Below are 13860 nucleotides of genomic sequence, written 5' to 3'. Positions count from 1 at the left end.
TGGGAATTGTATGGAATTGTACCCCTCTAATCCTATGGTCTTGTCGATCATTATTAAATCAAATTTTTAAAAAAGGGAGACTGAAGAATGTCCTCTAGTCTCTCTCTCTCTCTTTTAATGGAAGTAGAGGTGTGTGTATGTGTGTGTTCGTATAAGAGATAGCATCCAAGCTTCTTGAATGTAAGGGGAGCCAGGCTATTTTCCAGCCCATCTCTATTTTTTTTTTAATTCACACATGCACAGAAATACCTTCCTAATGCAAAACATGCTGTGTAGTATCCACTTTTGGTTGAGACCAAAAGTGTTAAATAATTTTAAAATTTCCTAGTGACCATATGAAGTAGACAAATATTCACTGATACTCAGGGGATAGTTACTAGTAATGCCATTTGAACATAGCTGATATTCAAATTCATGGAACCACATGAAAAAGTAGTTACAAAGAAAAAGCAAATACAGATAAGATTATCAAGAATCAAAGCTAGAATTTTCCAACATTTCAAAGATGAACAGAATGGTACCAAGAGACTGTAAGGCAGTTGAAATAATAAATGTTCACTTTCTGAGTAATTTGCTTTCTAGCCTTTGGTGAGGTAAAAAGTACATACACTAAATTCAGTAATACACATTTGCATATACATTTATATTTATATTTTTGCAAAGCACTGGCTACTATTTGAATATTAGCTTGATTTTTACACTTATATTCACACTAGAGATTATATTTTAAAATGTAAGCTGCTGATACTTATCCAAAATTATGACAGTTGTTTTCAATCTGTAGTGTCACATTTGTGAAAAACACATAATGAATGTAGAGCACCAAAATATTGAACCTATTTACTGACTGACATGTCTTAGTGACAGATTGAAAACATCTGTCGTAATTTTATTAGATAGAGACAGCCAGAAATTGAGAGAAGGGAGGAGGTAAAATTCACAAATACTTTCCTTGCTTCCCTTTACTGTACTGTTAGTGGATATTACCTCTGGTGCAAGACATAGATCCTATAGCCAAAGGAGTAACAATAGGGTTCTAAGACTTTATTTTAGAAGAATGCTTTGAAGAGCTGTGAACATTTAAACTGAACTTTGGAAACCTTTTGAACTTTGAACTTTTGAACTAAATTGAACTTTGGAAACCTGAGGAAAAAAGGCAAACACATTTCAGAAAGGAAGCTGAAAATATACATTGTTTTAGTTTCTGTTGGAAGTGATAAAGAATCAAGTAGTATAGTTGGTGAGTTCAGATTGTCCTAGGCAACAATGCCTTGTTAAGTGCTTAGATCCAGATGGTTGTTGAGTGCTGTTATTTGTTCTAATTAGGTACTTTGTCCATTAATTAGCTAGTCCTGTTTTCTCACTGTAATGGAAACACTTAGTATTTGTTTCAATGAAGTACTCTTTTGGTTCTATTAGTGCATCACTATATAAACCTTATTACTCGTAATTACTGTGAATTTATTATATTTACTTCTTTGCTAGTTTCAGTTTAACTAGTAACCATATATAGGATACATCTAGTGGGAGTCGGGCAGTAGTGCAGCGGGTTAACCACAAGTGGCATAAAGCGCAAGGACAGGCTTAAGGATACACTTAGTAAATGTAATAAGAATTTGTAAACAGCATTTTTCTAATTATAAAATTACCTAAATTAGAAGTTATATGATGTATTACTAATTGAATATCATACTCAAAGCATCAGTGATGAAAGTATTTTGTATATTGAAATAGTATGTACATAAGATTAAGAGTAACTCAACTAAATCACTGATATTTCAGCTATAAAATTTTATTCAAATGTAAAATTTTACAAAAATAGATTTTTCCAAAATAAGGGTGGTTATTAACTTTTTGCTGGTTAGTCAACTATACTTTTGCAAACTGTACTGCTAATTATCAACAATATCTTATTTTAATAACCCAGTGTAGAATGAATATATTCTTTTTTTAAAAGGTTTTATTTATAAAATGGAAACACTGGCAAAACCATAAGATAAGAGGGGTACAATTCCACACAGTTCCCACTACCCGAACTCCATATCCCATTCCCTTCCCTGATAGCTTTCCTATTCTTTAACTCTCTGGGAACATGGACCCAGGATCATTATGGGGTGCAGAAGGTGGAGGGTCTGATTTCTGTAATAGCTTCCCTGTTGAACATGGGCATTTGCAGGTCAATACATATTCCCAGTATATCTCTCTCTTTCCCTAGTAGGGCAGGTATCTGGGGAGGTGGGGCTTCAGGACATATGATGGGGTCATCTTCCCTGGGAAGTCCAGTTGGCACTATGGTAGCATCTGGAACCTGGTAGCTGAAAACGAGTTAAGATAGAAAGCAGAACAAATTGTTGACTGATCATGAACCTAAAGGCAAGAATATTGTGGATGGAGATTTGGGGTCTCCATTTTGGAAAAAGCTAGTAGGTCTATTGGGGCTTATGACCCAACTAGTTTTTGCCTACAACTGACATCTAATATGCAGGTGGCCTAAGCAATTGTCTGGGGGCATGGTGTCATGCATGGTTGGAAAAAGGACCAGAAAGCTGGATTGGGGAAGAGAGGAGCTTCCAAATATGGGAAAAGTATATAAGTATTGTTAACTATAAACCCCATTGATCCGATCTGGGGCCCATGTTCAGCACAGGGACTTATGTAACCTCTGCATCCCTGTAAGTCTGAGCTCACATTCCATGGTCATGGCTAGGAACATTCCAGGCTGTGCCAACTTCAAGACCCATCATCCTTTGGTGATCGGCAGAGTATGCTATCCAACCTCCCTTCAGAGAATAGAATATTCCCTACCACCATTGATTCACATGGAGGGCCAGGTCTGATAGGGGCCCACAGAGGGGTCATTATGTTGTTCCTAATGGAAATGACCAGTGACAGTGATGAGAAGATCTGTTAAAGTACCTATTTCATTAGGTACTTATTGGTGTCTTTTTAGGTCTTTCTGCTTAGAAGTCTAGGTCCATCATGTCTGTTTGGGAATCCCAGGACTCCCTGACTACGACCCCAGGTGATAGGTGGCCTGGTAGTGACTAAAGAGTCATTAGAGTATGCCAGTCTCTTGCCCTTATTCAGCTTTTTTAGTCCTTACTTTGTCTAACAAGGTTAGCTTTGTATTGATTGAGGGACATGGGATAGAAGGTAGGTGAGGAGCGTATCTAGGTCTAAGTAGAAACTATTTCATTAGGTACTTATTGTTGTCTTTTTAGGTCTTTCTGCTTGTTTGCTACATTTATTGACTCACTGCAAACTACTGTGCACTTTTGCTTTAAGGTATATGTTTTTCCCCAACTTCTGTATATATATGTACTTATGCCCATCTCATGGACCCTGGTCTATATCTAGGTTTTGAGGTTTGTTAAGAAGTCTACCACCCAAAATGAATTTAAGGAGTCCTTTGAGCTAAGAAAGGTCTCATCAAAGTGATGAAGCTGGTGGGTTCACATTTCACACCTAACATCTCTGGATGCAGTCTGAAGTGAAACATGTGAAGTGATACTGGTTGCATTGATTAGGTTGGACTCAGCAGGTGCAGTATCAGTTGGTATGAATTGGTAGAAGCATGCCGGAAAGTGAGTCTTGTTCTAGACATTTCAGGACTGGGAGAAATATGGGCTTTATAGAGAAAGGGGAAGATCCTGTGCCTTAGGGTTTAAGAAAGCAATATATTGCTATAGCTATAGCTATAACCAAATCATTTGGCAATTGGGTTAACTTTGAAAATTCCATTGTTAGGATTTGCTGTAGCATACAAGACCTCGCCATAATTTATATCCTTTTATGCTATTTACATATAGCTGTATATTATAAAGGAACACCACCAGTTGCTTTTGTTCTCCCTAGTCTAAGCTTTTAGGAGATTTAATATTTCAAAGAACAAGTAATTATTAGAAATGTATTAACAATTTGAGCCCACTGTTAAAATTCAATCAGATTACGAATTTGAAATCTTAAGTGCTTAGATTGAAGGAACATGTACTCAGAACTATGTTCTATGCAATAAAATGTTTGAGACATTTGATCTATTTTTCCCCTCTTATAAATTGAATAGTAATTTGTGAGATTATAAGTTAATAGGAGTGTATATTGACACCATTCCCATCACCAAAAGTCTGTATCACATCCCCCTTTTATATCTACCCTCACCCTCACCCTCCACCCAGAGAGAGCTATTATTATAGTGAAGGACTAACTATATTATATCCTTATTTAAAAAAAATTTTTTTGAGAGAGAGACAGAGAGAAATTGAGAGGAAAGGGGAAGATAGAGAGAAAGAGAAACACTTACAGTGTTGGGTTTCTCGTGGGGGGCCTATCTCTGGTCCAGCTCTCTCTGCATGACAGTCCCATTGGCCACCGGAGACGGGTGCAGATAAGAACTTGGCCTGAGATTGCAGCAGGGGTGGCACACTGAGGTACCTCTGTGACCTGTGGCAAGAGACTAGACCAGTGATCACCCCAGAGGGCTATGGCAGCAGATAACCCGTTTATTGAAAGGCATAACAGAGCATTTAAAAGGTGGTAGGGGGATGCAAAAAGGTAGGAGGAAGTAGTTTGTTTTATCTTCATTGGTTAAAGCATTAGCAGGATGAGAAAGGATGGGATTTTTTTTCCAGTAATTGCTGAGCTCATCGGAAATGAGGAAGTGGGATTATCAGTAGGTACACAGGGAGAGAGGAAGAAAGAGAGGGGGTCTTCTTGTGGGTAGGAGGGAATGGAGCCATGCATAGCCAAAACAGCAGGAGGCAGGGAAGCAGTAAGGCAGCTTCTGGTTACTGTTTGACTGAGCAGAACAATAGTCTGAGAATAAGGAAGTGAACTAGTATGTTAACATAAGGGGAGTGTGGGGCCCCTTGTGAGGCAGGGGAGGCTGATAGGGAGGATGAAGCCCTGGAGAGCCAAGGCCCCCCTGCCCTACCCCGGGTGGGGGAGGCTAATGGGGTGACTGTACCTCCAGGCACCCATTTTTCCACAGGTGGTCCTCACCACTCTCAACACTCAGCTTCACAGTTCCCTACACTACAGCACTTGCAAAGTTTCTCCTGTGTAGGTAGAGACTGGGGACTTGAACCTGGGATCCTCTGCATTATAACATGTGTATTCAACTGGGTGTGCCACTTCCAAACCTCCTTATTTTTTTTCTAATAGTGATATTAAGAAGAGTACATTGAACCCACATTTGGGAAAAACTGATTACATATTCATTGTCTATTGTTTGTGGACAGTGGTAATTTAAATAATATTGTTAGAGCACTTTATGGTTTACAGTATCACATTTTAATTTTTCTGTTTGCAATTGCACCTCACAATTATAGTAACTGAAGTTAAGAAAAATATTTCCCATGTCTAAGGATTCAGCTAACTAGGCCTTTGAGACTGGTGCTTAGGTCCTCTAATACCAATGCATAGTGGGTTCTATTTTATTAATCTCTAAGATGAATTGACTACTAATAAATATTTTCAATATTTGTTGATTTATGTATATATGTATTATTTCCCAGTTTGATAGTACAGAGAGAAATTGAAAGGAGAAGGGGAGATAGGGAAAAAGAGAGGCACACCTACAGTACTGCTTTAGGGATTGTGAATTCTCACCCCTGCAGATGAGGACCTCAGGCTTGAACAGGTCTTTGTGCTCTGTAATGTGCTCTCAACAAGGTGTGCCACCACCTGCCCCATAAACATTTAATCTTACTTTTATCAAATACTATTACAGTCATAGTGAATAATTTTAATTCATTTAATTCTCCAGAAATCCTATGAATTAAAGTTTTACCTTCATCTACTTATAAGGAATCAAGTAGTACCCAGATTGTCACTACTTATAAGAAACTGGGCTAGAATTTGAAATCTGGAAGTTTGGTGATAAAGTTCATGGTCTTGATCACTTCTTGCCTTAGGAAGTCATAATGTCTTCAGTAATATTAAAAAGGGTAAATCTTTGTATCTAAAGACCAAATTAAAAATTAATTCAGAGGGCAGTTAGGAAGATGGCGGCCTGAGAAGTCGCTAACAGGGAGTGCTCTGATCGCATCGTCGGCAACGGTAGGATTTTCTGCCTTTAGCAGGCCAGTCAATAAGGGGGGACACCAAAGAAGTGATTACAATTTAATTTGGGTTAAGAATTAGAGTAAAGGTGACACGGACTAGTGGGGCGCCAGAATACCCAGGCAGCGCCGGGCAAGGCGAGTGCGCCGGGCATTGTCCTCCGCCCGCCCGGGAAGGCGGCTCCTCCGCCGGTTGCAGAGCGCGGTGGGCAGAGGACCCGGAGAGAGCACTTTAGCTCGGGGGCTGCCTCTTGGGAGTCTCCAGGGTCCACCGCGACCCTGAGGGCGGATCCAAAGACTTCTTGAGTATAGCTCTCATTGGATCAAAGGACTTGGAGCTAGTTTTCATTTTTGAGAAATCCTTTAAAAAAGTCTGGAGGGGGGGGTTTCCCGAAAGATGGCGGACTGAGAAGCGGCTAGCCTTGGAGCTCCGGACACATCTCGTGTAAACAATAGGATTTTCTGCCTTTAGCAGGCCAGCCAATAAGGAGCCATAGCGGTGACAACAAGGAGGTGTCTATAACTTAATTTGGGTTAAGAATTAGAGTAGGGGAAAAAAATTCTTTTTTCTTCCTTTTAATTTTCAAGCATACATCCTTCCCGCCCCCCCCCCCCCCGCCATAAGCAGTGCCTGGGACCAGCTACTAGCAGGATACCCCATAACACCTAACAGGGTGTTTTTTTTTTTTTTTTTAAATTCACTGATACACATTTGGGAAGTTCCTCGCACTGCTCTTTAATTACAACTCTTCTTCTTATCTTCTCCCTTTTCTCTCTCTTATCTCTCTCTATCTCTTTTTTTTTTTATTATTCTTGTCATAAACTTCTTTCTTCTTTGCCTTTCTGAATTTGTGAATTACTTTGGGGAAGAAATCTGACCCAGAGTGGACTCTTTATGTGTGTATCTCTGCTCTAGTTCCCTTTACACTCTTGTTACCCCTAGAATATACACTGGATAGTAGATTTGCATAACTGTCTATTCTTACTATCCTCTCTTTCTTTTCTCTTTCTTCACTGGGATTTGGTTACTATTTTTTCACGGACTGGAGAAATTGTTTGGCTAACTGGTAACGATTAAACTCCTTCAATACTTACTTCAGTTGCTACTGTTATTCCGGAGGATGGTGAGTGCAATTGTCATAAAGGTATTTAGTACAGTGTTACTTGTGCTCAAAACACAACAACTGAGGAACAACAGAGCATAAAAAAAAAGAGAGAGAAACACATAAAAAAAATGGGTAGATTAAAAACAAATTAAACTGCTACCCCAATGAATGAAGACAAGAGCCCAGAAGAAACCACAAATCAGTCAGAAGTAACCATAGATAAGAAAAGTATGCAAGCAATAATAAACTTATTAATCACAGAAATGAAAACAACATTGGAGGAAAGGAATGGCAGTATTAGGGAAACAACAGTTGAGACCCCCAAGGAAAATACTGACTATTTGAGACAATTAGAGAACTGAAAGCTGAAATAGCTGTAATGAAGAAAGAAGCTGAGGCAAGGGAAAGCAGACTAACAGAAGCAGAAAACAGAATTAGTCAGACAGAGGATGAGTTAGAGAAAACTAAGAAAGAGGTGAAAGAGCTTAAAAAGAGATTGAGAGACACTGAAAACAACAACAGAGACATATGGGATGATCTCAAAAGAAGTAACATTCATATAATTGGCCTGCCAGAGGAAGAAAGAGAGGAAGGGGAAGCAAACATTCTAGAGGAAATAATACAAGAAAACTTCCCAGACCTGAATAACAGAAAGGATATCAAGGTTCAAGAGGCCCAGAGAGTACCAAACAGAATCAAACCAGACCTGAAGACACCAAGACACATCATAGTCACAATGAGAAGAAGTAAGGATAAAGAAAGGATCCTAAAGGCTGCAAGAGAGAAACAAAAAAGTCACATACAGGGGAAAACCCATAAGACTATCTGCAGATTTCTCAACTCAAACTCTAAAAGCCAGAAGGGAGTGGCAAGATATCTATTGAGCCCTGAATGAAAAAGGGTTTCAACCAAGGATAATATATCCTGCTAAACTTTCATTCAAGCTAGATGGAGGGATCAAAACCTTCTTAGAAAAACAACAGTTAAAGGAGGCAACTATCACCAAGCCGGCCCTGAAAGAGGTACTAAAAGACCTCTTATAAACAAGAACATCACTATAATACTTGCAATATATCAGAGTAAACAAATAGTTATTTAGAACAATGGCACTACAATACATTAAATCCATAATATCAATAAATGTCAATGGCTTAAACTCATCCATCAAAAGGCACAGGGTGGGGGGATGGATCAGAAAACATAACCCAACCATATGCTGCTTGCAAGAATCCCATCTGTCACAACAAGATAAACACAGACTTAAAGTGAAAGGATGGAAAAGTATCATACAGGCTAACGGTCCACAAAAAAGGGCAGGAACAGCCATTCTCATCTCAGACACGATAGATTTTAAATTAAATAAAGTAATAAAAGATAGGCAAGGACATTACATAATGATTAGAGGGTCAATCAGCAAAGAAGACTTAACAATTATTAACATCTATGCATCCAACGAGGGACCATCTAAGTACATTAAGCATCTACTGAAAGAATTTCAAAAATACATCAATAGTAATACAATAATAGTGGGAGACTTCAATACCCCACTCTCACACTTAGACAGATCAACAAAGCAGAGAACCAATAAAGATACAAGAGAATTGAATGAAGAGATTGACAGACTAGACCTCTTGGACATTTTCAGACTCCTCCACCCCAAAAAACTGGAATACACCATCTTTTCAAATCCACATAACCCATACTCAAGATAGACCACATGTTAGGCCACAAAGACAGCATCAATAAATTCAAGAGCATTGAAATCATCCCAAGTATCTTCTCAGACCACAGTGGAGTAAAACTAACTTTTAACAACAAACGGAAGATTATTAAAAGACATAGAATTTGGAAACTAAACAACATGCTCCTTAAGAACCACTGGGTCAGAGACTCGCTCAAACAGGAAATTCAAATGTTCCTGGAAACAAATGAAAATGAAGACACAACCTATCAAAATATTTGGGACACAGCGAAAGCAGTACTGAGAGGGAAACTTATAGCCATACAATCACATATTAAACACCAAGAAGAAGCCCAAATGAACGACCTTACTACACACCTCAAGGACTTAGAGGAAGAGGAACAAAGGAACCCTAAAGCAACCAGAAGGACAGAAATCACTAAAGTTAGAGCAGAAATAAACAACATCGAAAATAAAAGAACCATACAAAAGATCAATGAAGCCAAATGTTGGTTCTTTGAAAGATTAAACAAAATTGACAAACCCCTAGCCAGACTCACCAAACAAAAAAGAGAGAAGACTCAAATTAATAGAATTGTAAACGATACAGGAGATATCACAACTGACACCACAGAAATCCAGAGAATTCTGCGAAACTTCTATAAAGAACTATATGCCACCAAGCTAGAGAATCTGGAAGAAATGGAACAATTCCTAGAAACCTATGCACTTCCAAAACTGAACCAAGAAGAACTACAAAATCTAAATGCACTAATCACAGACAAAGAAATTGAAACCGTTATTAAGAATCTCCCCAACAACAAAAGTCCTGGACCAGATGGCTTCACAAACGAATTCTACAAAACTTTCAGGAAACAGTTAATACCCATAATTCTTAAGCTATTCCATAAGATTGAAGAAACAGGAATACTCCCATCCACCTTTTATGAAGCCAACATCACCCTGATACCAAAAGCTAATAGGGACAGAACAAAAAAGGAAAACTACAGACCAATATCTCTGATGAACATAGATGCCAAAATATTAAACAAGATCTTGGCCAACCGGATACAGCAACACATCAAAAAGATTGTTCATCATGACCAAGTGGGATTCATCCCAGGAATGCAAGGCTGGTTCAACATCCGTAAATCAATCAATGTCATTCATCACATCAATAAAAGCAAAGCCAAAAACCACATGATTATCTCAATAGATGCAGAGAAAGCCTTTGACAAAATCCATTCATGCTCAAAACTCTACAAAAAAAGGGAATAGATGGGAAATTCCTCAAGATAGTGGAGTCTATATATAGCAAACCTACAGCCGACATCATACTCAATGGACAGAAGCTGAAAGCATTCCCCCTCAGATTGGGGACTAGACAGGGCTGTCCACTGTCACCGTTACTCTTCAACATAGTATTGGAAGTTCTTGCCATAGCAATCAGGCAAGAGAAAGGAATCAAAGGGACACAGATTGGAAGGGAAGAAGAAAAGCTCTCACTATTTGCAGATGATATGATAGTATACATAGAAAGACCTAAAGAATCCAGTAGAAAATTACTGGAAGTTGTTAGGCAATATAGCAAGGTATCAGGCTACAAAATCAATGTACAAAAATCAGTGGCATTTCTTTATGCAAACACTAAATCTGAAGAAGAAGACATCCAGAAATCACTCCCATTTACTGTTTCAGGAAAATCAGTCAAATACCTAGGAATAAAGTTGACCAAAGAAGTGAAAGACTTGTATGCTGAAAACTATGAGTCGCTACTCAAGGAGATAGAAACTGATACCAAGAAATGGAAAGATATCCCATGCTCATGGATTGGAAGAATAAATATCATCAAAATGAATATTCTCCCCAGAGCCATATACAAATTTAATGCAATACCCATCAAAGTTCCAGCAGGCTTCTTTAAGAGAATAGAAGAAACACTACAATCATTTATCTGGAACCTGAAAACACCTAGAATTGCAAAAACCATCTTAAGGAAAAGAAACAGAAATGGAGGCATCACACTCCCAGACCTTAAACTATATTATAAAGCCATCATCATCAAAACAGCATGGTACTGGAACAAAAATAGGCACACAGACCAGTGGAACAGAATTGAAAGCCCAGAAGTAAATCCCAACACCTATGGGCACCTAATCTTTGATAAGGGGGCCCAAAGGATTAAATGGAAAAAGGAGGCTCTCTTCAATAAATGGTGCTGGCAAAACTGGGTTGAAACATGCAGAAGAATGAAATTGAACCACTTTATCTCACCAGAAACAAAAATCAACTCCAAATGGATCAAAGACCTAGATGTCAGACCAGAAACAATCAAATACTTAGAGGAAAACATTGGTAAAACACTTTCCCACATACACCTCAAGGACATCTTTGATGAATCAAACCCAATTGCAAGGAAGACCAAAGCAGAAACAAACCAATGGGACTACATCAAATTGAAAAGCTTCTGCACATCCAAAGAAACTATTAAACAAACAGAGAGACCCCTCACAGAATGGGAGAAGATCTTCACATGCCAGACATCAGACAAGAAACTAATCACCAAAATATATAAAGAGCTCAACAAACTTAGCCGCAAAAAAGCAAATGACCCCATCCAAAAATGGGCAGAGGAAATGAACAAAACATTCACCACAGAGGAGATCCAAAAGGCTAACAAACATATGAAAAACTGCTCTAGGTCACTGATTGTCAGAGAAATGCAAATTAAGACAACACTAAGATACCACCTCACTCCTGTAAGAATGGCATACATCAAAAAGGACAGCAGCAACAAATGCTGGAGAGGATGTGGGGACAGAGGAACCCTTTTACATTGCTGGTGGGAATGTAAATTGGTACAGCCTCTGTGGAGAGCAGTCTGGAAAACTCTCAGAAGGCTAGACATGGACCTTCCATATGATCCAGTAATTCCTCTCCTGGGGTTATACCCCAAGGACTCCATAACACCCAACCAAAAAGAAGTGTGTACTCCTATGTTCATAGCAGCACAATTCATAATAGCTAAAACCTGGAAGCAACCCAGGTGCCCAACAACAGATGAGTGGCTGAGAAAGCTGTGGTATATATACACAATGGAATACTATGCAGCTATCAAGAACAATGAACCCACCTTCTCTGACCCATCTTGGACAGAGCTAGAAGGAATTATGTTAAGTGAACTAAGTCAGAAAGATAAAGATGAGTATGGGATGATCCCACTCATCAACAGAAGCTGACTTAGAAGATCTGAAAGGGAAACTAAAAGCAGGACCTGATCAAATTGTAAGTAGGGCACCAAAGTAAAAACCCAGTGGTGAGGGGTAGACATGTAGCTTCCTGGGCCAGTGGGGGGTGGGAGTGGGCGGGAGGGATGGGTCACAGTCCTTTGGTGGTGGGAATGGTGTTTATGTACACTCCTAGCAAAATGCAGACATATAAATCAGTAGTTAATTAATATGAGAGGGGGAAATCAATTGTATGTCTCAAAGTTTCTCAAAAGACAAACTGAATCTTTTTAATATATAGGCTACGTATTTGATATGCGGACTCTCTCAAAAGCCTAGACCAAGTAGATTAGAAGCTTCCAATAGCACAGCTATATACAAGATACTGGGTACTGTACAGCAAACCATAACAAAGGGACTTTTCAAAGTTAACCCAATTAACAAATACTGTGATAATAATATTAACTATTGACTGTCTTTTTGAACCTTAAGACAGCAGGAACCTCACATCTTCACTATAGAGCCCCTACTTCCCTCAGTCCTGGCACCCTTGGATAGGGCCCACTTTCCCATATGCATCTCCCAATTCAAACCAAATAATATTGCATCCGCCTATCACAACCTAACCAAAGCAACGATTGCCATCTCAACATGCTTCACCTCAGACTGTATCCAGAGACTTCACGTGTGGAATGACAACCCTTCAGCTTCATTACTCGGGTGAGACCTTTCCTTTAATAGTACACTCTAATTTCATCTCAGGTAGTTCACTTTCCAACAAAGTCCCATAACCTATATATACACCAGTTTCTGTGAGAGAGAGCTTATGTGCACACGTATCCATAAACTACTGCAAAATATATACCTGAAAGCAGGATTACACTAGAGTTTGCAGTGAGTACCTCCCTAACACTTCCTCTCCACTATTCCAAGCTTGGGATCCATGATTGCTCAACAAATTGTTTGGCTTCATATGTTAACTCTCTTTTCAATCGCCAGGTTCCAGATGCCACCAGGATGCTGGCTAGGCTTCCCTGGATTGAAGACCCCACCAATGTGTCCTGGAGCTCAGCTTCCCCAGAGACACACCCTACTAGGGAAAGAGAGAGGCAGACTGGGGGTATGGACCGACCAGTCAACGCCCATGTTTAGCGGGGAAGCAATTACAGAAGCCAGACCTTCTACCTTCTGCAACCCTCAACGACCCTGGGTCCATGCTCCCAGAGGGATAGAAAATGGGAAAGCTACCATGGGAGGGGGTGGGTTATGGGGATTGGGTGATGGGAATTGTGTGGAGTTGTACCCCTCCTACCTTATGATTTTGTTCACTAATCCTTTCTTAAATAAAAAATTTAAAAAAAAGAAAAAAAAATTAATTCAATATGTCTTTAACAGACACTAAAATATGTTAGTGATATTCGGTTTGAGGAAAACCATCAGGGAGCTTATTTATTATTTTCACTACAAGTATCAATATAATTTACAAAATGTTATTTAAGATAGATATTTTAATTATACTATTATTATTTAAGAAAATGATATCATGTCCCAAATATAATTTTTTTTCGTATAGAAGGTAGTTGCCTTATGGTCTAACATCTATTACAAACATCCCCTACTGGACCAGCAAGATAATTAAACTGAATTTGGAAGCTTGCTTTGTCCTGAGCATGACTCAGGTTCAAGCCAGATCCCCCCCTCACTGCAGGAAGTTTTAGTGCTGTGTGGTATTGTCGGCTGTGATGCGGAGGAGAGAGAGAGGAGATCCAGAGCTGAAAGGGAACACA

This window comes from Erinaceus europaeus, chromosome 5 (assembly GCF_950295315.1).
Source record: "Erinaceus europaeus chromosome 5, mEriEur2.1, whole genome shotgun sequence".
NCBI lineage: Eukaryota > Metazoa > Chordata > Mammalia > Eulipotyphla > Erinaceidae > Erinaceus > Erinaceus europaeus.
Note: the sequence above shows the minus strand (reverse complement) of the source record.